This window comes from Macaca mulatta, chromosome 1 (assembly GCF_049350105.2).
Source record: "Macaca mulatta isolate MMU2019108-1 chromosome 1, T2T-MMU8v2.0, whole genome shotgun sequence".
Lineage (NCBI taxonomy): Eukaryota > Metazoa > Chordata > Mammalia > Primates > Cercopithecidae > Macaca > Macaca mulatta.
Window position 1 is genome coordinate 16,488,725 of NC_133406.1, and position 27,438 is coordinate 16,516,162.

Consider the following 27,438-nt stretch of genomic DNA (forward strand, 5'->3'; position numbering starts at 1 on the left):
CCCTGCTTGAAATAATCAGACTTCTGAAAACACATTGACCCCTGAGTGTTGTGAACGTTGGATTTCTGTTTTGCCGAATCTTCAACTTAAGTGGAGATTAAATGGTTAAGATATCTGAAAGAAGTGTGAAATGTGAAAGTCAGTATATTAAGGATTATCCCTACAAATGTTTAAAATGCAATGTCATGCTTTGTACAAGCCTTCTACAGTGTTATTTGGAAAGCATTTACAGTACCATATTATAAAGACAGTTTTGTATATTCCCTTAGTGAAAAGCCACTAATACCACTCTTAGTTCATGAATCCGAAATCCAGCAGGGCTTTTCCACATACCACATTGTAATTTTATAAGTTAAGTCCCAGTATGTATGGTTTGTTTTCTTTCCTTTGTTTGTTTGCTTTCATTAAACATTTCTCTTTGGAGGAAATATCGGTGGAAAGCTTTATAAAGGAAGAATTCAGTGAGGAACAATGCATAGTGTTAAGGTTTTGATTCTTTAATGAGATAACTGTTTTTCCTCAATGAAAGCACTTTCTGAGGTAATGAGCAATGTGTCTGATAGAAGCTGAGAGACTGAGACTCCATCTCAAAACAAAAGAAAACAAAACAAACAGAAAAAGCTTTGTTATTTTAAGCAGTGGTCTAAGCCCTAGCTCTGCATCTCAGAAACTTAAAACTGAATTTCCAACATCTATATTTTCCTAAACTGCCCCAGGTAATTCTTAAAAGCTGTGAAGAGTTGAGAACTTCAGTGTAAGGGCAACTTGAAAGAGCCGTAGTCAATAATTATTATAATGTAATCATCACCTTCATGTCTATTTCAGTGGGCGGGTAGAAGTTCTCTTAAGCGTGACAGTGTACTATAAGAACCATCACATCTTGAGAGTCCTTTCAAACTCAAACATTCCTTCTGCCTCATACATTTCTGGGGTATAGGAAGTAACAGGATATTGGATCATTGTGTCCCCTTCATACCTTAAGGTGCACACAGTAGAAATAAAGGCCCTGCAGTCACCCATTTTAAAAGTTTGTTTAGAGAGAGAAAGGAATAGAGAATCTGTATGTGCAGTAAAGGGTGATAATTTTCTGTACTGATTTTCTTACTAACAAATAGTAACACATTCTAAGTTCAGATTTAATTCTTGGTAATAATAATAGCTAGCATTTATTGAGTACTTCCTGTTCTAGGTCTTGCTGTAAGCATTTTGCAGGTGTTCTTTCGTTTATTATTTAGTATAGAACAGCACCTGTTGCTGTCTTTCTCGCTCTGTGGATGCAGCACACAGGGGCACAAAGCTGCCTAAGGGACTTGTCCAGGTCGCACAGTCAATAGTTGAGCAGGCACTTTGGCCTGAAGGAGATTCTAGTGTCAGGCTCTTAGCCATGAGCCTATGTTGACACCCATGTGTATGCAGAAAAACATTCCGGCAATTGGGTTTAGTGGAAACAGTGAAAAAACCTGAAAGAACCTTAATTTGAGAGTTAGACAACAACCTGGTTTGCCATCCAAGGTGTCAGATTGTTAACTTGATGTAACACTGGGCAAGTTACTTCATCTATCTAAGGTTTTTAATCCAGATTCATCCAGACGATGCTTGTTGATCTAGCTATTTTATTTTATTTGAAAAATCAACTAAACTGTGTTAGAAAGACACTCATTTTTATCTTTAAATTTCATTTAGTGTACTTATTATCAATGTATTTACTTTAAGTTCTGGGATACATGCACAGAACGTACAGGTTTGTTACATAGGTATACATGTGCCATTGGTGGTTTGCTGGACCTGTCAACCCGTCAGCTAGGCTTTAAGCCCCGCGTACATTAGCTGTTTGTCCTGATGCTCTCCCTGCCCTCGGCCCCCACCCTGCGACAGGCCTCAGCGTGTGTTGTTTCCCTCCCTATGTCCATGTGTTCTCATTGTTCAGGTCCCACTTATGAGTGAGAACATGTGTACACTTATTATTTATTACTTCTCCCATCTGTATTAATATGTATTAATTTATTAATACTTCTGGGAGAAGAGTGGTACTTCTCCCATCCTGTCCCCACAATAAAAATCCAGAGTAAGAATCTCTTTTCAAATAAATATATTGAGAAAAGGAAAAGTAAACGCTAAATTAAAATTGGAGATTGAGGAGTGTTAACATGTAGCTTTTAACTTTGCATTTTCTTATGATCTCATCTGATGGTTTCTTGTAGCTGCCTATTGTGGCCTGATTTTCATTCCGTCCAGGAGTGCTCGCTAGACGGGTGACACTCCTGGCCTCTTGGTGGCCCATCCGTTGCAGGCAGGCTTCGTGCTTGATACTGACCGCGTCCCTCCTGGTTTTTTTTGCCTGCCTCCATGACCTGAGAAGTCGACCTGACGTGGTCTAAAAACCTTTGTTGGCCAGCAGTGGTGGCTCATGCCTGTAAGAAGTTGCAGTGAGCCAAGGTAGCGCCATTGCACTCCAGCCTGGGCAAGAATAGTGAAACTCCATCACACACAAACACATACACACACACTCTGGCCAACATGGTAAAAGCTCGTCTCTACTAAAAATACAAAAATTAGCTGGGCATGGTGGTGGGCGCCTGTAATCCCAGCGACTCAGGAGGCTGAGGCAGAAGAGTGTCTTGCACCTGGGAGGCAGAGGCTGCGGAGAGTGGAGATCGTGCCACTGCATTCCAGCCTGGGCAACAGAGCGAGACTCCATCACAAAACAAAACAATAAGCTTTGTTGTTTTAAGCAGTGGTCTAAACCCTAGCTGTGCACCTCAGAAACTTAAAACTGAATTTAAAAGTGAATTTCCAACATCTGTATTTTCCTAAACTGCCCCAGGTAATTCTTAAAAGCTATGAAGGGGTGAGAACTTCAATGTAAGGGAAACTTGAAAGCCATATTCAATAATTATTATAATGTAATCATCACCTTCATGTCTATTTCAATGAGAGGGTAAAAGTTCTCTTGAGCATGGCAGTGTATACTATAGAAATGTATGACTCAGTCATGCACCTCACCTCTGTTCGCCTGCCTAGGTTCCCCCCCAGCAGTCCCTCTCATTTTCTTGTGTAGCCTGTAAGGGCTAAAATTTAGGTTTGCTGTGTGTTCAGATAAAATGAGGAAGCTGGAGGAGTCCAGGTGAAGAGTTGACCACAGGAGCTTAGGTGCAGACTGAAAATACAATTTAGTTTTTTTTCTATTCCTTTGTCTGTTGTTTAGGAGTTTAGTATGTAGGATTGTTCCTTGGTATGATCTGCCTGCCGGACCGTACTATTTTTAGGCACTACACCACACAATAGGTTTATAAAGAGGCTATTGAACCTTTTGAGGCTGCTGTAGTCTGTCTGACAAGGGCCGAGTTACAAGGAGGCTCCCCCACCTCACAGTTCAGGCATGTAGGATTTTTATTGTTTTTTCTTTAGAAAGCATCTGAATAGCTTAAAAATACAGTGGTTTGGCAGTCTGACAGGTGATGCCAGATGTCTACACAGCTCTTCTTCCATGCCCGGGTTCTCTAGACACAGCCTCGCAGGTGTTTGTTAGGTTGCTAATTTTTTTTTTTTTCTCCTTTTTAAAACGTGCTAAAATGTGCAGTTAGTGGTGTTAAGGGGAAAAAAGTGCACATGTGAAGCATTTTCTTGTTTGTGGGTCTCTGTCCTCTGTCTGATGATTTGTTTTATTTGCTGAGGGTATCCCCTTGTCCAGATCTGATTATCAAGTGAACTAAACAGAGTCAGTAGTAAACCTTTATTATTTTACATTTGTTTTTAAAATGGCAATAAGATCTTGTTGTCTTCTAGTCTACTCTTGGAAATATGCATCAGTACATTAGGGTGAAAAAGTGTTAGGTTATTAACAGTTGCAATGGGAAAAAAAAACTCTCGTTATAAAATAATGTGATGCCTTTAATGTGTCCACATAATAGATTGGGTATTATTTATGATTCTTTTCTTCCTTTATTCTATCTCCTTCCATTAAAATGCTATAATAATAGGCAGTGTATTAGAATTACTATGTAGCTTTGACTTTTTAAAGCATGTATCTTTATGCAGATCATCCCCAAACTAATTTTCATCCAGGCAATTAGCCAAGTAAAGATTTTTCTTTAGCTTAGGGAGGGGATAGACTCTTAAGTTATCTTTGACGACTTCATAATTAATATTGAATATACTTAACTCCTTTCTGCTGCTGTTACAGACGCATGCGTCTCCTTGGCATTCAAAATGTGCAGTTGACGTATCTGCCACTCTGTAAGGACAGGCCTGGGCAGTCTTGCCAAGGGCAGCATTTTGGTTTTCCTAACTACATTTGGGCCATCTTCCCCATTTCTCCTCATTGGTACTTCTCCAGTGTCTTCTGCCCTCCAAAACTCCTTGGGGATTTGTTGGTGATCTCCGCAACTTATCCATATTTGATGCCATATTTACTTGCTCAGGGCCTCTCAGAGCAGCTGGCGCAGTGAGACCCTTCAGGTGGTTGGCTTTATGGCTTCCTCTTTACCTCTGGCCCTGGAAAAGGTTTAGTAATCACTAAGCCTGCATATCAAGAGTCACCTGAGGCCTTTGCTGAAGTACCCATGCCCAGGCGCATTCCACACGCTGCCCTGTGTATCCCTCTCTCCTGCTCCTGCATTTTGACTCAGTAGGTATAAGCTGGGGCTAGAAAGTGGAATTCTCTTTCATCAAGACCATTCCCATCAAAGCCTGGCAATGATAAGTAACTTATCCAGAGTCACTCTGGACAACCTGCCAGTCAAAGGTAAAAGAGCATGTACTCTACTTTTGTTTTCTATCTGTAGAATAGGAAAGGACCAACAGGCTCATTAGACTGTTCATCCTGGACACAGGCAAATGGCTATTTTGCTCATTAGTGTTTCATTTCCTGTTACTAGGGGTGGGCATTGTGTGTGTCTCCCTGTGATAGAGAAGGACATCGGATGAACATGTGATCTGTGTATCCAGCTCCAGCCCAAAAGGTAATGAAAATGGGATCCAGTTTGTGGTTTTATATATGGAAATAATTACGTTAATTGCAGGTACACATCAGGGGCCAGTTGGAATCTGGCACGAGAATGTCCAAAATGTAGTCTTCTGGTCACATAGTGACAGATACATATTTGCAAACCCATTTAAAATAATCAAAAGCGGACTTCCTGAAAATTTTCCTGAAACTTTGTTCTCTTTTACCAGGATACATAATGATAAGGAGTTGGGAAGAGAGTTGAGAAAGATGCTGTAGCCATTTGTATCATTAATCAAAAAGGTCTAGGAATTCATATTATTTGACGGACTTTGTCTTCTATTATCTTTATCAGTTGACGTGGAGATTGCAGTATACCTCCCCAGGAACTGGTAGATGGTGGGAATGTCTAAACCAAATGACTTTTCATGTACGTGAGCAAATGTGTAAGAGTCATATCTGTCTGGAACATGGTAGATTCTTAGTAAATATTTGAATGAAAGCTTAATGCTTTAAGAAAAGACTCCTTTAATGTCTACTAAAGTTCTAGCTCAGGATACTGTAGTGTTTTTATTTACTTTTTTTCCTCTTCATGAAAATCTAGACTGTTAAAATCCAGTATCTTTAGTAGATAATTTGCGTTTATTTATTATCCAAATTTTACATCTTGGTGTTTTTCCGGCATTGGAACCTCTCATGATTCTGTTCCACTGCGAGAAATTATATGCACTTAGAAGCTTCGATTTCTGGTTCATGTTCTTGTTAGAACTTCTCAGTTCATGGCCCAGGGCTTTGGGACTGCTGTGTCCTGGTCTGGCCATTGAGGCTTGTGAAGGCTGAGGCCTCTGGGCCTGCCTCCCACATGCAGAGGAGGCAGGTGAGAGCTGGAGGGCCTCCCTGCTGGGCAAGGTGACCAGTACGCAGCATTTTTCTTCCCGTGAGGATTAAACAATCACTGAGAAACCTTCCTATGTCTAAGGAATTATGCTTTCTTAAAGGAATCTTTAATAAGTAGTCAACTTGATGAGCAGATGATCCAAAAAGATGACTCTGAATTAGATTTTTTATTCCCGAGGGCTTTATTAAATACCAGTGTAGTATATGAGCAACAGGGCATAGCAGCTTCTTTCAAGTGATATTATTGGTTAAATCAATTGCTAATACCATACTACTGATTTCTTACTAATGTTTTGGTGTAGGGCTGGTAGCTGGGGATGTGGTTTGGGATCGGAGATGGTTAAGCCATTTTATCCTAATAGCTGATGGACAGGAAAATGGGATTGCCGGCTGCCATGCTACTACCAACTCACAGGGAAAACTGTTTTTAAAAACACAAAGGACGTTTCTTTACTATCAAGAAAGGACTGGCCAAGGGCTATTTCTGTTCTTAGTTAATTCCTTTGTGGGCCCTGAAAGTCCCACAGTTCTGTGTGTGAGAGAGATAGCAGATTAGGCAGGGATCAAAAATCAAGAATGAATTGAGGGGAACCGACAGGAAGGAAATTTGTTTCCAGACTGATTTGCTGATGGGTAGGTATTATTACTCTTTGTGAATCATGGAACTTTTATTTCCTTGATGAACAGATAGTCAATTTATATCTGCATTGAATTAGCTTATAGTGGAAACATTGTAGCTTACTCTAACAATAGATCAATTTATTTATTTAAAGTAATATACACTAATCTTCATTTACTTATATTTCGAAGCAAGGCTTCTTTGTTTTATAGAGTAACCTATTAAAAGTAATATATATTACATATATACTATTCGTATAGAAAGAAGGAAATAAAATTTCCTCAATTGTCGACACCCAGTGATGAAAACAAAATTTTGGAGAATTGTCTTCATCTTTTTTCTGTAAATATATGGTTATGTCTGTGTATGTATGTTTGTGTTATATTCTGTTGATATACTGCATATACAGTTTAGTGGGCCTTTATTAAAGCACGTTTCATTATTTCATGGTCTTTATAAATAGTGTTTTGATGCTAGAACATATATATTTATTTTACAGGAGTTGGCACATTTCTTTTCAAGAACACAGACTTGGGCAAAGGGAGGTTTACACTTACTGCCTGTGCAGTTCCCAGGCTTAGTGCTCGTGACTGCAGAACCTAAAGCACCCTATGTGCTGGGTCTAGCTGGAGCTGATTGAGTTTATGTTGTTATTTGTTCATATTGGAAGCATCCCTTCTGTGTTAAGATGTAGAAGAAAAAGTTTATTAAATGGAACACTGGTGCCCTATGATTGAGCTCTGCATAGTGAAAATATTTACTCAGTCTGGCTGACTTCTAGGATAATCCCTGCTACCCCATGGACTGGCAGGAAGGAAGCTGAGCTCTGGCTTCCTGCTGGGCCTAGAGTGCTGATGTCTGGGGTTGCTGGGGTAAATTCAGACATTCTTCTACTTTACATAATTGAGATCACCCACCCACCAGTGCGATGAGGACTCTAGAGTGTGAAATTAACACATCAAGTGAATTTTATATCATGGTAGCCTTGGGCTGGTTTTTGCAAATTAAATTTTTTGCCTCAGCCCCGCAAAAGCAGTATTAATTTAGTACTGGTGAAACCAAACTTTTTCCATGACACTTCTACCCTGGGACATGAGAGGATTGTTTTATACTAGGATAGTGAGTCTTACTGAATAAATTGTTATATGTTTGGTAAAAACTACTGTTGACTAAAAGTGATTACCCTCATAAAACTTGATCCACGTGGTGTAGAAATTTAAAGAAAATATGCATAAAAATGAAGATTTAGGATCACGCATCAGCCAGGAGAAATGCCAGTTAGTTCTTCCTGAAGACTTTTATGGGAGATAACTCATTAGTTGGCAAAATTTAAAAAAAATTTTTTTGGGGGGCACTGAGAATGGATCTCTCTCTCAGACTTAGTTGCTTTAACCAAACTCACTAGCCGAGTATGTGACAAGAATGCCACTTAGTAAAGTACAAAAATAAATATACTCATCGTGGGAACCGGAATGCCAACCTTTTCTCAGTGCCATGTTCCCTGCCTGAAGGTAGACAGAGGTCTGCAGGTTGCTCCGCACATTTGCCATCAGAAGTGGGGCAGGGGATGGGGCACATTTACCATCAGAACCAGGGAGAGAAGTGAGTTGAACAATTACTGGCTCCAGACAAGGACTGCCCAGGAGAGGACTCCCCGTCTAGTGGCTGAGTGTCCTTCTCCTCTGGATGCCAAAATTTCCTCCAGGATCCTTTTTTCATGTCCCCAGTTCCTGACCAAAACTCTGTTTAATTATGTTTTGCCATTAATTAGGGTACAGTCAAATCTTACAGACCTCGAGGCTTCTTGCTCTTTGAAGTTTAAATCTCAGTGGGTTATCTTTTCTCCTCATTCCAAGCTGTCTGGGGAGGTTTCAGTGTGTGAGATAAAAGCCTATGGCAACTGGCTTTCCAGGTAGGGTTCTGTTTGAACAATGCAGCTACGACTTGTCACTGTTTCCAGTAAGGCTTTTGTTTTGGCTTACTCTCCATACAGACGCTGCTTTGATAACGTGGAATAATGATCCTTATAAAAATAATGTCTAAGTGTTTTAAATGTGTGATTTATCTATGGACTGGAGATGTTACAGTCAGTTCATGCTGGTACAGGGTGTTCGACTTGTTGACACTTCTCAGCACATGCAGTGTTTCATTTAGCTGACAACCTTTTGTGTCTTCACTGTGCCAGGTATCTTGTTAGGCAGGGCGAGACAATACCACATTGACTAGGTTTCTCTGATTTCTACATCCTCAGTCTAGTGGGGTAGATAAGCATGTAAACAAATAATGATAATGTTGGGTTATATCTCTCAGAACACAGAATAGGGCAAGAGCTGTGGCTTGCCTCGGTAAGAACACATGGAAGTCACAGTAGCTGGAGGGGAAATATTCTTTGGAATATTGGAATTTTCGAAGTGCCTGGAGTTTGGGTTAACAAGAGTGGGAGAGGAAACTCACTGACTGGGAATGGAAAGACCGGTCGAAGTCATTGTTCGGTGGGGCTTGATGTGTTGTGCGGTTAAGATAGTAAATGATTTGCATAGAAAGAAACACAAGGAGATTTTTTTGTAACCTTTGACCAAAGTTAAACACCTACCGCTGCTGTATGTGGCTTCCACTATTGAAAAGTGCCTAAACTCTCAAGAGTCCCTCATCACTTATCTTAATAGAGAGACCGATAACCACATTATGGGGTGTCTTAGGTAGAAGCGAATACCATAAATGGAGCCCAACCCCTGGCAGGCATTCACTGTATGTTGTATCTTCCTATTTGTCCTATACACCTGCTGAATCTGTGATAGCAATGAGACCAACTCCACAAACATTTTCACCATAACCTACAGTGGATTGCACTGGCGCTGTGCGGTGTCAGCGTCTCGCCTCCTAGTTCAGTATTTTATTAAGCTGCCCTCATGCGTTTTTGTTAATCCTCTTTTGCTCACAGGACACAGGTTAAAATTTACCTTTGTTGGCTGTGGGATTTCTTCCGCATGGCTTCTCTCTGTCTGTTGTCCCAGAGCTGGCCTGTGTCTCCTGGTCCAATGGATTGCCTCCATCCTGAAAATCTCAAAGATTGCAAAATCCTTGAGATTTTGATACCTGAATCTAAAAAATAGAGGGAAATTAAATGAGCTTTCAAAGAAGTGTGCTTTAACTTTCCCTGGGTAAATTGTCTTATCTTTTTGCAGACTTGAGTCTGACCCCAGTGTTCACTACCTTGGAGCTCTTCCATTTTTTTTTTTTTTAAACTGTTTGTATAAGAGAGGATAAGATCCCTAGTTTTACAAAGCAAAGTTCAAAGATTCTCAAGTGTGATTGATAACAGCTCCCAAAGACACATAATTTCTTTTGGTTTTATCTTGTTTCTGTCTCTGTTAGTTTTTCCCAGATGACACACTTATCTATCTGGTTTCTCCATATCTGAATGGGGTTTATGTGCCATTGATAGCTGCCTTTTGAGTTACGTGGATTTTGTTTCAATCCTTGTCTATGCAACATCAGAGTACATTTGTGGAATTTATCATCTGGTGTGTTAAACTGCACTATGGCCATACCTTGTCGCTAAAGGGAGAGAAGAAGTTTTGGGTTCACTCTTTCTTTTAAAAATATAGTTGAGATAATTATTGGTTATCTTTAACTTAAGCAACAGCAGCGGCAACAACAGAAAACCTGACATGCCAACAGATGAAATAGATGTTGGGTAAATTCGAGGGGCAGGGGCTGCCAGCAAAACCCTTGATGAGAGAAGCTTAGTTGAGTTCAGTTCATTCCTCTGTAAGTTTTGTAACAGGCAGGAAGGTAAGCTTTTATCACGGTGTACACATTAAATTTCTTTAAACAGCTTAGTGGATCCTGAGTTCTTGCTACAGATATTTCAGAATGTGTGCACTCATGTTATCTTTAGCAGTAATGTCATCTTTGAGGAATCCTGTGTTAGCTCTTCGTGGCTCTCACCAAGTTTAGGTGATCCTTGAACTGTTGACAGTCTTCTGGGTTAACTATGGCTTGTGGTCTCTGCAGAATGCTATTCAAGGACATTGTTGCAATGTGGAGGTTGCTAGGGAAGCAACTTTTTAGTTAATACCCTTGTGAGCTAATACCTTTGTGATGGATAGATTTTTTTCTGTAATAGAGAATTTGCAGAATGGTTTTGTTTAGAAATGTTGTATTGTGCTTTCTAGGACTTAGAATGTAGAGTTCTCTATCTCCTGCTGTTCTGTCCTTTCATCCTTTCATTTATTTAGAATTTCCAAAGACTGCATAGGCTCTGTGGATCTTTTTTGAATCTGCTGATTTTTCTGTGAAGCTGATGTCATGGTCTGGACCTTTACTCTTACATATGCTAATTATTAGATTACATTTGGCTGTTGAGGCTTTGTTAGAGGGGGCTGAAGAAAGTGGATTGTTTATCAGCTGTCTGCTTTGTCTTAGACTTGGTGATACTTCAGTGAGAGCCTCTGTGTGGTGGAGCAGCTGGAGGTTCTTCTCTCTGTTAATTAGGCATTTGGTTATTCTGTCTTGAGGAATTCTGGTTAGAAGTACACCTTGGGGAACCTGACTCCTCACTCCAGCAGGAGGTGATAAAGATCAGGCTGGGGTTATACTGCCCCGGGTTGGCTTTAGGGGGGCAAAGCATGGCATTGTAAATAGAATTACATTCAGACTTAGCTCCACAAATACCTGCTCTCCTACTCTGGCTTCAGATTACCGGTAGAGGTGGACTGTTGAGTCTGAAACCTTTTTTCTGTTTAGTTTTGGGCACGGGAGTGGTGCAGCTGAAAGATAAATAATGTTTGGGTGGTTTCATTTGTTTGAAAGAAGAGTCACTTGTTTTCTCAGAACTACTGAGAGTAGTGATGTGATTTAGAACCTAGAGGTTTTTCAGATGTTTGTATTGTAACTGATTTTAAAGTAAAAGCCTCTGCCAACATTGAATAATTAATGTCCATAACTTTGTAAACTCAATTTCTTGTTTAACTTGTTTGCTTTTGTTCCATGGACAGTTATTGTAAGGAAGCAAGCCAAATACGTTACAGAGAGAAAGGGACATTTAATTTTGCTAATTACAGACACAAATGTATGATGCGCAGATTCTTTCACTTAGAAATTCATTGTTGGAAGTTATTTCCTTATTGTTATTTTGATAAAAAATAATTGTACCCCTTTTAGCCTGTTAGATAAAATTAAACCAAGAAACTCCGTGGAATGCCTGGGAACAACACCCAACTTGCCAGCACAACAGCTGCAAGGCCAGGGCGCACACCAATCACGGCTGATGCAGATCCCATTTCTAGAAAGAAAACATCAGCACGTGTGTGATAGTGTCAAGATATGTGTGCGTTACATAAATATTGCTCTCCAGTTAAAATAAGTGGTTGTTTCATCTTCGTGACACCAGTGTTCTTGCAAAAGCAAACTGAAGGGAAATCTGCATGGTACCCTGAGAAAGAATAAAGGGAACTATTTTTAGGGTAGCATTGTGGAAAGACTTTTCCTGTTGAAGGCTTTGGAATTTGAGAGGCTGGATAAAGTAAGTTTGTTAAAAATAGGACTTTAAATGTAAATATTTTATTTCATAATCCCTTCTTTTAGCGCAGCCACTTAACCATATCCTTTCCTGTATGAGCATTTCTCCTTTGTATTGTGTCCTGTTATTGAAGTTTCAGACTGTCCAGCCACTGATGTGCTATGTCTCTCTTATAGATTGTTCTCCATTTGTCCTTCTCTTCTGGTTTGCTCTGACGACTGCATTTAAATAATTCTAGTGCTTGTTAACATTTATCTCAGAGACACAGACAGGAGATGAAGACAGAAATTTAAAACCAAATGTATCCATTTTGATTCTTAATAGTTACTCTGGTGGAAAAAATAACTTTTTAGAGATTGAAACCAATGTTGTGGAAAGATGTGTATGTTAATCTTGCCTCCTGCAGTAGTTTATAAACGTCCTGGAGTCAGGGCTCATGCCTTAGATACTTCTCATTGCCTACCCTGGGGCCTTGCTGCTTGGTCAGTTCTTCATGCTTAAATGAAAGAATGAACATGGGTTATCAGAATTTTCATTTTGTTGATGGGTTTTATGTTCTTTATGAGAAAATTTGTATTGATCACTTACAGATGGCTCACCTCTGTAATGAATATAAATATGTTTTTGTACTCTTGGAGTTTGTCTGACAATGGAGATAAATATTCACAAACTACAGAAAAGGCCGATTTTTAAAATGAGTTTTATGGTAGAAGAGGATTTAGATATATAGTTTATAAGGAGAAGAAAACATTAAATGGATGCTCAGGGGTAAGACTATAAATATAGGAGACAGTCGAATAGCTAAATCCTCTATCTAAATCCTGTGCTGGCTCCTTGCCTCCTGGCAGCCTGGCCACTTTCCACGTGTAGCTGAGACCAGAGACAACGTGTCACATAGTTGTGATATAGTGATATGGGCAAGAGACAGGAAACAGGGAAATACTGGGTAGAAGAGGGCAGTTCCCCAACAAAGGCCCCACCCCCAAGCCTGGAAACCCACGGCCCTAAGTGGGAACGGGCATTCCTGTTTTCATGCTCAAATGTTGCCTTTTGGCCCACTACATGCCCCATCCTGTACCCATATAAACCCCAAACCCCAGGCTCCATGAGCAGACGGGCAGATGAAGAGAAGAGCAGAAGGGCAACAGAACAGTGCAGCAGAGGAGAGACGAGGAGGAGCATCTGAACCTCAAGAGAAATTTGGCTAGGGACTTTGGGGAGGAGATCAGCCACTGGATGGCCAAACTCCAGAGGAAGATTATCCTCCTACTCTACCCCCTCTCCAGCTCCTCATCCATCCTGCTGAGAGCCACCTCCACCACTCATTAAAATCCCTGAATTCACCATCCTTCAAGCCTCTGTGTGACCTGGTTCTTCCTGGACCCCAGACAGGAACCCGAGTACCAAGAGGGCACTGAGCTGGTTAACACTTAGGCCGTTTGCAGATGGCAGAGCTAAAAGAGCACTGTAGCCTGCCCACTGGGGCTTTGGGAGTCGCAGGCACCCACCCCAGATGCTACTGTGTGGCTGGAGCCCAAAAGAGCTCACCCTGGTTCCTGCACCTGCCCGAATGTGTGCTCCCCCATCCATAAGGGGTGCCACCCCCCTGTCGCACATCCAGTGAAGGCGGTCAGGGAACTCTTCTGTTTCAATTGTAGTGTCCATTTTATGGTGTTAAAATACAGGAATCTGCTTTTTATTTCATTAATGTTCTCTCTTTTATACCATATTTGCTAGATATAATCCTTTCACTTAAGCATTCTTTGATTCAACAGATGCTTATTGGCTGTGTGTGGTGGTTCTTGCCCATAATCCCATCATTTTGGAAGGCCAAGGCGGAGTTCAAGACCAACCTGGGCAACAGAGCAAGACCCCAACTCTACAAAAAACACAAAATTAACCCGATGTGGTGGCACACGCTTGTAGTCCTAGCTGCTTGGGAGGCTGAGGCAGAAGGATCCCTTGAGCCCCAACTATGATTGTACCACTGTGCTTCAGCCTGGGCAACAGAGGGAGACCCTTTCTCTGAAAAAGAAACAAACAGAAAACAAATATTTACTAATTACTTAGTCTGTGTCAGGCAAGTTACCCGTTCTGTAAGTCAGTGAGAGCTGCCAATCTCCTGATTTCAACCTTCTACCTAAGAATTAAGAAAAACCTATAATGCCTGGTAAATGCAGGATATAAGCATATTGTCGTCAGTATTAATAAAAGCTGACATTTAATCACTGCTTGCTCTTTGTGAGGTACTGGACACTAAATACTTGATATAAATCTAACCCTCTCTGGCTTAAAAACTTACTGTTCTCAGCTGGGTGTGGTGGCTCACGCCTGTAATCCCAGCACTTTGGGAGGCCTCCCGAGGTGCCTGAGGTCAGGCATTTGAGACTAGCCTGACCAACATGGTGAAACCCTGTCTCTACTAAAAATACAAAAATTAGCCAGGCGTGGTGGTGTGCACCTGTAATCCCAGCTACTCAGGAGACTGAAGCAGGAGAATGGCTTGAACCCAGGAGGCAGTGGTTGCAGTGAGCCGAGATGGCACCATTGCACTCCAGCCTGGGGGACAAGAACGAGACTTCCTCTCGTGGGGAAAATAAATAAATAAATAAATAACTTTATTGTTCTCATGGAAAAGTTAAAATTCCTTGGCCTGGCTTTTAAGGCTCAACTCGTCAGCTAAACTATCACTCTGGGTTTAGCTTTTTAGAAGGCTTTTACAGTTCACAGGAATCTGAATCATTTGCTGCAGCACAGCCCTTCAGCCCTGCTGCTCTGTGGGGCTGTGGGCAGCCTGGAGCGCTCTGCCTCCTCCCTCTGCTGAGGCTGGAGGGTCTTTCCAGGCCTTCTTCTCACCTCCCCCACTGGGCTCTCTCTCCTTCCTGGAAGTTCCCACCGCTCTTCTTGGGAGTACTACTGCTTTGTCAGTTTGACATATTGTCCTTCGTTTTTTAAGATTTTTCAAAATCTCCTGGCTCATCCTCAGTTAGTTCGTTGCTACACTAGTTTGTTATTAGGCTTCCCCAGTGAGCATGGAGCAGTAAACCTACTAGTAGCCAATATTCCTTAGATACTGGGTGTTGAAGTTGTGAGAACTCCTCTCTTAGTTACCCCTTTTCTCTTACAGATGGAGAAAGAGCTGGTTCCGGGTCATATAATAAAAACAACTGATTTTAGGGGAACATGGCAGACGGGACTAAACCGGTGTTTTGTGGTTTTCGTTTTTTGGTTTTGGAGTGCCTATTAGGTCCCAAACACATGCATTCTATTATCTCATCTAATCTTCCTATCAACCCTACTGTTCGCTTCGTTAAGTCTTTACAGATGAGAAAACAGACATAGAAACGCACAGTAGTTTGTCTGGGGCCACCTAGTAGCTAATGGATGGTGGGAGGAGGATTCCCATTCAGGCTTGACTTTTTTCCAGTCTTTGCTGTTTTCACTCCTGGTTGGTCTTTACCTGTCTCCTCACTCCCAGTCCGCTGGTTCTGTTTCATTGTCCTCAATTACATTCTCTGCTTTAAACCAGAACCTAGTGAGTTGACTTAGCAATACCTCTTCCATGTTGCTCTTCCCCCTTTTTTCCATTTAAAATATTCTTGAATATTTTAATAGTCTTTACTATTTTAAATAACAGTTTGGAAAGAGGACTTTAGTGTTTCTGTTTTATAAAGCCCACGCACCTCTCAAGTTTTCTGAATGCGTCACCTCCCCCAGGGGAGAGGAGTTGCCAGCCTTGGTTCTGTTGTCTGCATTACGAAGACAGTAGTGTTGGATACCTTTAAATGAGATTAACGTTGCTGCTACTGCTGCTGCTGCTAATTTTGATCATAGTAGCAAAAACAGCCACAATTATTAATGCTCCAAAAGGCAGAATCAGCTGTTTTTCCAAATGTTGTTCTGATTTATGTAATAGTGTTTAACTGCTTTTCTGGTTGAAAATATTGCTGCTGTCAGGATTATTTGTTATATAAATGAAGGTGGCTGCACAGACTCTTTGGTTGGCAATCCTATTTGCTTATGTTTAAGCTATCCTTGTATTGAAATTTCTATATTGGTTTGAAAATAGATAGTAATTAAGTCTGACTTGTGGGTGGCTGGATAAGAACGTTCATATTTAAAATACTGAGAAATGCAAATATTTGACTAGATATAATGCCGCCATACATCCTGCACTAGATCATGGTTACTTACACCTTCTGTTGAGCTCTTAGACAGATGGTCTTTTGAGTAATGAACACTCTCCTTTGAATACACCCTCCTTTGTGCCATTTGGTAAACTAATGAAGTAGCATTATTAATAAGTATTTCGTGCAACAACCACAACAAAAATCTGAAATGGATGTGGGTAGTTACAGTTTAGAAAAATTTTGAGTTCTGTCTTACAGATAGTTAAGTGTGTAATCCCTCTTCAGGCATTTGATCAGCTATTCTCTATTTCTACACAGAAATGAAAAAGAAATTCACTGTCACAGTTGTCACCATCGCACTGTATTTATTAAGAGTCCCTGTCTGTGGGTGACCAGGCTTCAGAATGGTTGTAGAGCACCATTCTTTTTGCCTGCTGGTTATTATAATCTAAGGCAACAGTGGTACAGTCAATTAGCAACATAAGCAAAATAAAAATGATCAAGAAAAGTAATATTGACTAGTGATTTTTATGACAAAACTTGAAATGTAAGTTGGATCAGCAGATTTTTCAATTTCAGAAAACGCTTAGTTTTTCCTCCCTTATTTGTGCCTCAGATTCCTCTCCTCAATACCCCCCTCCGCCAATTTTAGGTGAATAGTGGTACCCTGCCTCACTTATTTATAATCATTAGGGAAAAAGTGTCCCACTTACGGAAATTTCCCACATAATATGAGCTCCCGTCAACATCAGATAACATGCTGATTTCAATCACTTTGTGTGTTAACAATTCTTAAGAGTTTTCTTACACTACCTGGCTTCTTCTCTACCAACTGCTTAGTGGTGAGCTTTAATTTTATATACCTTTTCTACAACCTTGAGGATTTGGCTTTCAGATCTCCTCTTTGGGATTAATTAGAGAAAAGCACTGGGAAGAGTGACAGGCAGGTTGGAAAGGATAACAGTGTAAGACTAGGAACATCTGCAGTCCTAAGAGGAAGAAAGGTGGGTGGTCAGAGGAAGGTCCTGTGTCAGCTAAAAGGAGTGCACTGGAAGTGAGGGCAGTGGAATGGGGACTTTGCTGGCTGCTCCTGTCACCTCTGGTTGGGGGAGACCTCACTTGAGTTGTGTGGAGGACAGGGTGCTGGCGGTGCAGGCCCAGCATGAAGGCTCCGTGTCCCTTTTGGTGTGCAAATCCTGACCAGTAAGAGGAAACTCCTTCTTCTGTTTCCCAGGTTATTTCTTGCAGAATCCCCTTTTTCAGTGTTATTCAAGCCTCTGGCTGTACACCAGCCCCTTGGGCTCTCCAGAAGCTTCTGCTCCTTCCTGCACAGCTGGCCTTGGCCTTTCCACTTCTGGACCTCATCTACCACTTGCTTTCCTCCCTTGTCCTTGCATGGATCCTGCTCACCGTCCCTTCATGTCTTTACAGAGGCTGCGTCCCCTGCCTGGATCCATGCCATCCCTCTGTGATGTATTCTGTCCTGTCCTCATGGTTGGTCTGGGCTCCCTCTGTTCAGGGGAGCTCAGTTCCTGTTGGATTGGAGTTTGCAGTTTACACTACCCCCCAGGCTGTGGGAGGCCTTGCAGTGTCCCTCTTTTCACTACTCCTGCAGTGCTGGGTGTGTTATCTGCCTTCAGGTAGGGGTGTTAGTATATATTTATTGAAAGAGTAAAAGAATGAAGTATATTTATTGAATTTTTTAGTACATATTTATTGAAAGAGTAAATGAATGAAGTACATTGAACTTACCATTGTTTGGGTTTGTAAAACAAATATTTTGTCTTCCATGAGTCTTAGTATTGTGGGAAGGTGGATACTAAACAATAAAGACACTTTGGGTTCCACACTAATAATGAACTGAGACAAGTATGTACAGAGGTTGGAAGCAGAAGGAGGTGGGAGGTTGGAAGCAAATGGAGGTGGCGAATACGGTTGTTTGTAGTCTGAGAATATCCCCTAGGGAGTCAGGGTGGCTCTTCAGCTGTGTTTGCTTATCATACCAAGCCTGCCTCTTGGGAGCTGCAGAAGGAAGCCATACAGTTCTCGAATCTGTGCTTTATAGAATCCATTAGAACCCTTGGAGATTTGGGCTCTGCCTCCAGCACGTTCATGATTACTATAGTAATCATACTAGTGTTTTTCTTTTACTCAAGTAATTGTAGAAGAGCCTGTCTGTAAAAAGTGGATTATGTAATTATTTCTCTAGAAAATTGGCTTTCTACTTGTTCTTGGGATTAGTGTTTGAGAAGACTGGGAATCACGTTTTGGGACAGCCCGTTGTGTGTCAGGCCACAGTGTGTGCTGTTGTGTACCAGGAGGCCACCTTTGCACAGCACAGACCTTGAAGCTGCGGCTGAGAACAGTTTCTTGTGCCTTTGTCACTGCATTCCCAGTCAGCCACACCCAGCAGGTTAGGGATCTTTACTCATGTTTATTATTCTGAAGAAGACTGCTTAAAGCTTGAGGGATTTGGAAATGAGATATGTACTGGGTGAGATAACGTTGGCTAATCACTTATCAATAGGAATTGTTTCATTAACCGCTGTAGAGGCCTCTGAAAGTCTTTGAATAATTTAGGATTTGGATGATAGCAATGCTGGTGTTCTTCCCTAGATTGGTAATTTTCAAACTTTTTACTTTTTATCACTCTTATCTGCCCTACCCTGCCCCCATCCAGCCCCCACCCCCAGCCACAGTGATCATTAGGGCACATTTTGAATACTGTGAAAACGATGGCTCTGGAAACACCCTTGAATAGAATGAGACCTGTGATTCTGCCCCTAGGGCTTTCCTGATTGTTACATGGGACCACCTTACCCCGAAATGGTTATTTCATCTTGGGAGGGTTGCGTTCCCATATCCCAGGGCCACTCAGACGTGATTTGGGGAAGACCTGTGTATACCAGACTCCTCCCTGTTACTTATCCCAGCTGCTGTGTGTTCTGCATAAAAAATACTGGATTTGTTTTGTCAGGGGTAGGGGGCAAGAGTTAGTTTTATTTATTATTTATTTAAAATTCTGTTTATTTGGAGAGATAGATTCACACTGTCTAAAGCATAGCCAGCGAAAAGTTCTTCCCCACCCTCTGCCCGCCATCCACTTCCTTAACGGTATTACTAGTATTAGCAGTTTATTTGTATTACTGGTTTCTTGTGTATCCTTTCAGAGATTTCTTTTGCACAGTCAAGCAGGTACTGATTTACATTCTACAATTTGCCAGTGCTCTATCACGCTTTAACGTGGCCAGCTGTTCCTTCTACCTGCAGTGCCTTTGCCTCTTCTCTCCACCTGGCAGACCTCCTCCTCATCCTTGAGGATCTGATTGTTCGTTTCTTCTGAGAAGCCTTCCCGACCAGCCCCACCCTGACAGGTGGCTGTTTTCTTCTTGATGCATTCATAGTGCTGTGCAGTTACCGCTTTCACTGTATCGCTATCAACATGTCTTAATGCATGTGTCTTCCCTTTACTAGACTTGTTTTTAGGAACTGAGCTGTTGTATTCCAGAATGCCGACTGTCCTACGCAGTTCCTGAAACAGCCTAGACATTTAGTCAATGAACAGAATGAACTGTGTTCATTAGTGCACTACTTTGTGTTTTTTTGGTGGAACTGTGTTCAGTTTGCCACACAGAGTAGGTTAGAGCGTGTCTGTGATTACCCCAGGCATCTCTTCAGAGTCGAGTGCCATGTTGTCTGGTACCCTGTGTGCCATCATTTAGTGCCATTGATTGCCCCGCTGGACAGTCTTCCTGTTAAATCTTACTAGACAGAATGGGAGGTTCATAAAGTGTATTGACTCTTACTAAAGAGGAGTGGGCCATAAAACCCTTTCGTAAAAGTAGATGAAAAATGGTAAGTCAATAAAGGTGAAGTCTTGGCATCATAGTGGCCTTTTAGGGTTTTCTTTCCTCTCTCTTATGGAGGCCAGTAGAAAAATCCTTTATCTAGAGAAGAGAAGAAGGTGAAGGGATGTCTTTACATGCAAAAGTAAGGTTATGTTGTGTAACTGGCTGGCTGCCTAGGAAATGTGGAGTGCATTTTCTTGTCTTCAGTCTATTACAATTTATCTATGCAAATCACTCTAGCTTTCTTTAGCCTCAAGATTGAGACAGGACTCCAGGTGTACTAGAAGATTAAAATGATGCTTTTCTGTCATCTGCACGTTCCTAACACGTTGTAATGACAACATGGCTGCCGACTGTGCCTACATCAGTGACACCAGAAAGAGAAGGGGGGAAGAAAGAAACTTCTTGGTCTGTAAATAATTTACATTCTGCTTAGTAATTCTGCATAAAGATCTGCATCTATATGGTTAACTCTTAAAGGAAGCTGTAACTTATTTAAAGAAGTAATATAGATTTTTATTTATTGACAGGGAAAGTTATTAATACATTAGTTGAAAAAAGATTATAGAATATTATCGCATATATGCTATTATGTAATCCTGTTACTGCTAAATTACAAACATTAAGAGAATTATATGTGAATTAGAAAACTAGAAGGCTGTATATATCAAACTGTTAATAATGGTTGAGAAAAGTGTTTTCTTTCTCAAGACTGTTTGAATTTTTAAAAACCAGTTATGTTTTATCAGAGTAAAAAGCTATGAATTTTTCAGCTTATTAGTAGGAAAAACAATCCAAGAACAAGAGGTTAGTATAAGAAATAGACAAAAATCGTAGCTTCTCTAAGGGTGGTAGTATTACGTGTGATTACATACTTATTCTTAAGTCTTATAGTTTTGTAATGTAAGTAGATTACTTTCATAATTAAAACCAAACAAAGCCAACTGTGGTTCTTCTAGAGCGCTTAGGCGCCCACACGGAGCCTAATAGATGTGTGAGTCAAGAGCTTTAATTCAAAGTTTTAAGCCAGATGTGAAAAACAAGTAATGTGTCTAATAGAAAGTTAGAAATCATATAGTCAGTAAGTGTAGCTTGTTTGTGGCCAGGTTTAAGTCCATGTGAAGGCTGTGCTTTTTCAGTGCTATGCTGCAGGGAACCTTGTACAAGAGTTGACACTTATGCATTGCTGAGTAGTCTGGTAAAAATTGAGGCATTAAAGTTGCTATCAGAGTTTTTGTAATTTTAAAAAACATTCTTACAAATCGAAATATTTTATTTTAGTATGAGATTGGCTCCTCTGCTGCTTCTGTAACCATCCACCACTTTGCCTGGTTTTTTCCTCAGGAAGACAAGACATGAAAATGAGCAGACAGTTGTGTCACTGGGCCTGTCCCGTTTACAGGTGTTTAATTCCTGTTAACGCCTTTAAAAAGAATTCATATGCTGGATTCAGAGCGTAGGAGACTTTATGCCCCTATACAGTGATCGTCTGCCTTAGTGAACAGGGGATCTGCTTTCGGAGCTTTTTTGATTGTGATAATAACAATGATGAGGTTTTAGGCATCTGGTGCTTATCTGTCTTTTTGTGCAAGAAGACCTGGCTGTGTTGTGCCTTGGGTGTCTTTTATTTGCTAGTAAAATAGGTGGTTGCAGGGCAGGGATGTTCCAAGCAACCTTTGTATTATTTTCTTCCTTTCCCCCAGCACATTTCTTAATCACTTTGACCAAGCCTCTGTCTAATATGTTAGAGCAGATGCTCTTTTTGAGAGATAAAGATCATTATTGACGTTCAAACACTTTTATATTAGAAAGTCATTACAGCCGTTAAATAAAGTAAAACATTGCCTATTTCCCAAGACGTCTCAGAATGTGGAAGTAGTTCAGTGCTTACTCCATGCATTTCAATGCTTATTCCACGAATAAGAGGATAATAAAAAAAGGAAGGTTTCTGTTGGGGGGTACATAAGTACATGCACATGTGTTTGTGTGTACCTATGCCCATATTTAAAACATTTGTTGTGAAAATATTAACCGTAATTTTAGAAATTCCAGTCTTTCTGAAGTACAGTTGACTAGAACGATGTGAGAGTTAAGGGCACCAACCCCCTCCCTACAAAATTTACTAATGGCTTACTGTTGTTTGGAAGCATCCTTAATAATATAAACAGTCAATTAACATTTTATATTTTATATGTTTTGTTTTTGAGACAGGGTGGAGCCCTGTCACCCAGTCTGGAGTGCAGTGGTGCAATCATAGCTCACTGTAGCCTCAAACTTCTGGGGTCAGTGATCCTCTCACCTCAGCCTCCCAAGCAGCTAGGACTGCCGGTATGCGTCACCACTCCTGGCTAATTTTAAAAATTTTTTGTAAAGGCAGGGCCCCCGTGTTGCCTAGGCTGGGCTTCAACTCCTGGCCTCAGGCTATCCTCTCTCCTCAGCCTGAGATTATAGGCAGCTTGAGCCACTGCACCTGGCCCATTGTATGCATTATATACTGTAGTCCTGCGTTACAGTAAGCTAGAGAAAGGACAATGCAAAAATGTATTTACTGTTCATTCAGTGGAAGTGGATCATATAAAGGTCTTCACATCGAGTAGGCAGAAGAGGAAGAGAAAGGGGTAGCAGAGGTGGAAAAGGTGGAGGAGGTGGAAGGGGCCAGGAGAGGCAGGCACACTCAGTGTAACTTACTGAAAAAAATATGTTAAAAGTGGACCCATGCAGTGCACACCCATGTTCAAGGGCCAGCTCTGTTGATTCACTTGAATCATGACAAAAAGTGTTTTGGTAAATCATGCAAATTAATGTTTGTATATGATACATTTCGATTACTAGTTAGATAGACCTAGATGAAAATATAGTAAGGATAGTAGCAAGGCTTTGCTCTGTGTGTCTCTTGATTCGATTTACATAGCAGCATAGTCACAGGCTGTCCTGTGGAAGACAGTGACTGGTTGTGTTAGATACACTGTGCAATGAGAGACCCTTCTAGTACAGATTAAGCCTCATGAAGGCACACAACTTTATAAAATTACTTAAAATAGCTTCTTGAAGATTCTTGGAAAACTTAGCTGTTTTTCTGAATCTGAGGGAATTAGTAGGTGGCAAAGCCTGATTTTTGTCATGTGCAAATACCAGTGTGTACAAACAAGGCATGTTCCATTCATAGTCTTAGGCTATTTGCAGACACATAGAGAGGAGTATATATGAGCGAAAGGAATGTGCAGTTCCTCACAGGGCTCAGCTGGGCCCTGGAGACGAAGTGGGAAGACCCAGACTACCAGAATTACATGAGATCCTGTAACCACAAATACCTTGCCAGTGCCTTAGAGCATAGCCGACCTGAGGTAAGCGCATTTTCTTTTTCCTTCACTCTGTGGGATTTGGCCTCAGTTCCTTTAACTTAGTCCCTGACCTCTTGGATAGTGGGAAGTACAGTTGTTTGGAGTCAGGTTTGGAGGGCCCTGATTGCTAGGTTGGGAAATTTGCTTTTTATTTTGTGGCAGAGGGGAAATGAAAATGTTTGCAGATTTTGAAAGACTGGACATGAACAGATACATGTTTATGAACGTTATTCTGGTATCCTGTCTTAAAACTAGAATAGATATTCTGGTATCCTGTCTTAAGACTAGAGTAGATGCATTTTAGAACTTTATGATCAATACCCACTGTATATGAGAGTGCACTTTGCATACAGTAAATGCATCTTATTTGAGCTACTAGAAGTGAGTAATTTCTGATAGATGAAATGCCCACATCTTTAAGCATCTTTAAGCATGGCATAGATGCAGGCGATTGTGCCCTATCCCCTCAGTATCCCTATGTTGAGTATCCTGGAAATAATTGTATTGAGGAATAACTAAATTAATAATTACTTAAAATAATCATTTTTCAGGCCGAAGAGAAATTAGTATATATCGCGGAGCGACTTTCCCAGGGTTATATAAGTAGATGGTAGCAGTCCGGTCCTATTTGTATGTATCATACTGGTAACTTTAAATCCTTACATCATTCACTACAAATGCTGAATATTCAGAGACACTTTTATGTATCAGATGTAATCTTGTACAAAAACAGGAATAAAAATACTGTGCGTCTTCTGTTAAGGGTTTGATAGGTATTTTTAAAACTATACAGATTGAGAGAGAGAGAGATTTAAGGCTCAGCCCAAGATTTAACATTCTTTCCCTGCCCCAGTTCCCCCTCAAATTACTTTTTTTTTTTTTTTAAATCTGTGGGATCAAGCCAGTCCTTGCCGCCCGATTGTAGAAATGTGCTCTACTCTTGTCAGGAATGCTCCTGGAGAGGGCTTATTCGAGACGGTGTACTGAAAACTGGGTTTCTGAAGGTCTTAATGTGTTCTTCTTTCATTCATTCTTTCTTTTTGTTAAATATCAGTAAAAAGCATCAAATGAGCGGGTAAAGTTGATGGGGAAGTCTAAGTTTAAAACACTTGTACTGTACAAGAACCAAAATACCGACTTACTGTCTTAACTCAGAAATGCAGATATTATCAAGAAAAGAATTTAGGACTTGTTCAGCATCAGTGAACCTGGAGTTTGGGGGGAAAAATAAATTATCTATCTGGTTTGTTAAAGCCTTATTTGCACTTGGGCCTTAGAGTTCAGGAAACCCATAGAACCTACTGTTAAAGGTTTAGGTCTTCCTTATTTTCAAATGGTATTTTGTTAAATATACCTAGTAGACTATCTAGAGCTATTTTCTTGTTGAAAATAGTAAATTATTAATAAGTGGCAAGCCCAGAAGATATAGTCTCTTACTTTATTTTATTTTATTTATTTTCTGGAATACATGTGCAGATTTGTTACATAGGTAGACGTGTGCCATAGTGGTTTGCTGCACATATCAACCCATCATCTAGGTATTAAGCCCAGCATGCATTAGCGATTTATTCTGATGCTCTCCCTTCCCCTGCCCCTCCGACTGGCCCCAATGTGTCTTGTTACCCTCCCTGTGTCCATGTGTTCTCATTGTTCAGCTCCCACTAACAAGTGAGAACATGTGGTGTTTGGTTTTCTGTTCCTATGTTAGTTTGCTGAGGATAATGGCTTCCAGCTCCATCCATGTCCCTGCAAAGGACGTGATCTTGTGCCTTATTATTAGAGATACATTCTTAAAGACTTGATATAACAAACAACACACAGTGAGTGCTCTGTAAGTTAATGGCAAGGTGCCTGATGAAGGCATTGACTATTGCTTATAATAATAATGATAATTCTGGTCAAATTTTAAATGTTGTCACCATATTTCACCAACTAGATCCATATTCTTTCCTTTCTCTCTCCCTCTTGCCTTTGCCTGATTTCTTGTTCTCTAGACCCAGTTTTTTTCTTGCATGTTTCTGTTTTTTCCCCAGTTGCTTGCCCTTCTCCCTTTCCTTCCATTCGAAATCTTTCTGCTGTCCTCTCCTCTAACACTTATAGAATTTGCTAGAGATACCCCTGGTTGGCCTTTGCTCTCTTACTTATTTTCCTGACTCACTTGAGTGCCCTCTGACTGTGAATTCCTTCCCTCAATCAGAGGGAATGGGCAATGGAGGAAACAGGTGTTGAAGAGTCGGAACCAATGAAGGTTTGCAAAGAGGCTGTCATGGGAGAGGCTGGTTCAGTGAAATGAAGACACCAGTTTGAAGGTGCCACTTCATTGCTATCTTGCTTTCAGTGTTGATGCTTTCTATCTGAAGTTTTTTTTTTTTTTGAGACAAAGTCTTGTTCTTGTCCCCCAGGCTGGAGTGCAATGGCGCGATCTTGGCTCACTGCAAACTCCGCCTCCCAGGTTCAAGTGATTCTCCTGCCTCAGCCTCCCAAGTAGCTGGGACAACAGGTGCATGCCACCACGCCTGGCTGATTTTTATATTTTAAGTAGAGATGGGGTTTTCACCATGTTGGCCAGGTTGGACTCGAACTCCTGACCTCAGGTGATCCGCCCTTCTCGGCCTCCCAAAGTGCTGGGATTACAGACGTGAGCCACCACGCGCGGCCTTTATTTGAAGTTATAACTTGCTGGGAGCTGGACACTATTTTACATGCTATACAGGCATTGGCATTGGGCACCATGCAGCTTTCTCCATCCTGCAGGGACAAGTTAGACACAGACCTTTCATTTTTGTTTTGACCTTGTAGTCTGCACAGAAGAAAGAATGAATAACGAAAACTGGTAGAATTAAGCTCAGAGGAGCCAGATCTAGATTGACAGGTCACTGGGGCTTTCTGAAGTAAAAGGGCTGTCGTCAGACTCGTGGTAGAAAGAAGCTGGCCACAGGGTACAGGGGGATCCCAGCTCTAGCTGGTTCTGGAAGGTGGGCATGGGGGAATGGGGAGGCGCAGAATGAGAGAAGAGCTGCTCCAGGTCAGTTCTCTCTGCTATTCTTGTACAACCTGCATAAGATCCTCTTCTCTAAAACCTCAGCCTTCGTGCATATTGGCCTGGTGATGCTCTGTACCAAATTTCTGAGGTAGTGGGCCCAGATCTACTCAGAAAAGTGCAGAATTGAAGGCAGAGATTCAGAAGGGGAAGTCTCTTATTATGTCTTCTTCTGTTCTTGAAGATGTTAGGTGGTTTTCAGGGCTGTTTGACTCTTAGGAAACTACTTAGTTTCTCTTGGCCAAATGAAGCTTAAGTGATTTTGAATATTCTAGTTTGTCCTTTGAGTGGCAGACCCTTAGATTTTTTGTAGTTGGAAGTACTAGGAAGGACTCAGATTCTTTTGAACCCCTCAAGGCCTTGCCTAAGGTGTCCACTAGTTACCAAGAAGCCCTAGGTAAGACCCTACCCCAAGGGTTTCAACTGGCATCAGGTTAGACAGAGGAGTTGAGCTGCTTCACCTGCAGTGGTTTGTGTAGTTAGCATGGTAGAAGGCTGGAGATGGTGAACTGAAGATGATGAATAAACAGATTTGCTGTTTGCTTGACAAGGAGACTCTGAGTATAGGATTTTCATTCTGTGCTGCCACAAACAGAACATGTGACTGCTACTTCTCCCAGCAATCAAAACAGGATTAAGTCGAGTAGAAAATAAGGTAGATAAAACTTGCATCTCAGGAATATTCGTCAGCTGTCTGAATAGGTAACAAAAATAGAAAAAAAGAACATGATATTCTATATACACTTGCAGGTTTAGATGCTGAGGTCAAATTTTGTCTTTCTCATTAGTGGTGAGTCAGCTTACCCACCCACTGTCACATTCTTGATGGTTGGGAAATTTTGAGCCCTCCACTGAAGTTGTACCTTCATGTGACCATCAAGTTATTGAAAGTTTTTCTTCTCAGTTGTATGTGTGTACGAGCACGTGTGTATAAGGTGGGGAGGGGGGTCACAGAACACTAAGGCTGGGGGACTATAAGATTGTATGAAGTAGGAATTCGCAAAATAAAAGATCTTAGGGATGGCACCATTCTCTGGACCGCTTCTCTTTGGATAATTTGAAACCAGCAATTAATTGTACATATGCTATTTGAA

At 41.1% G+C, this 27,438-nt stretch overlaps 1 protein-coding gene across 14 annotated transcripts in view; it reads left to right on the top strand.

Moving 5' to 3' along the window:
- The window catches only part of SIPA1L2 (signal induced proliferation associated 1 like 2), a 231,018-nt gene that overhangs the window by 65,677 nt on the left and 137,903 nt on the right, over positions 1–27,438 (top strand). For 2 of the 14 annotated variants that reach the window (XM_028849678.2, XM_077998611.1), the window contains exon 3: positions 4,878–4,961. The exons of the other annotated variants lie outside the window; for them this stretch is intronic. The gene's annotated coding sequence lies outside the window, so the exon portion shown is untranslated. The remainder of the gene's footprint in view (positions 1–4,877; positions 4,962–27,438) is intronic. 14 annotated transcript variants of the gene reach the window in all.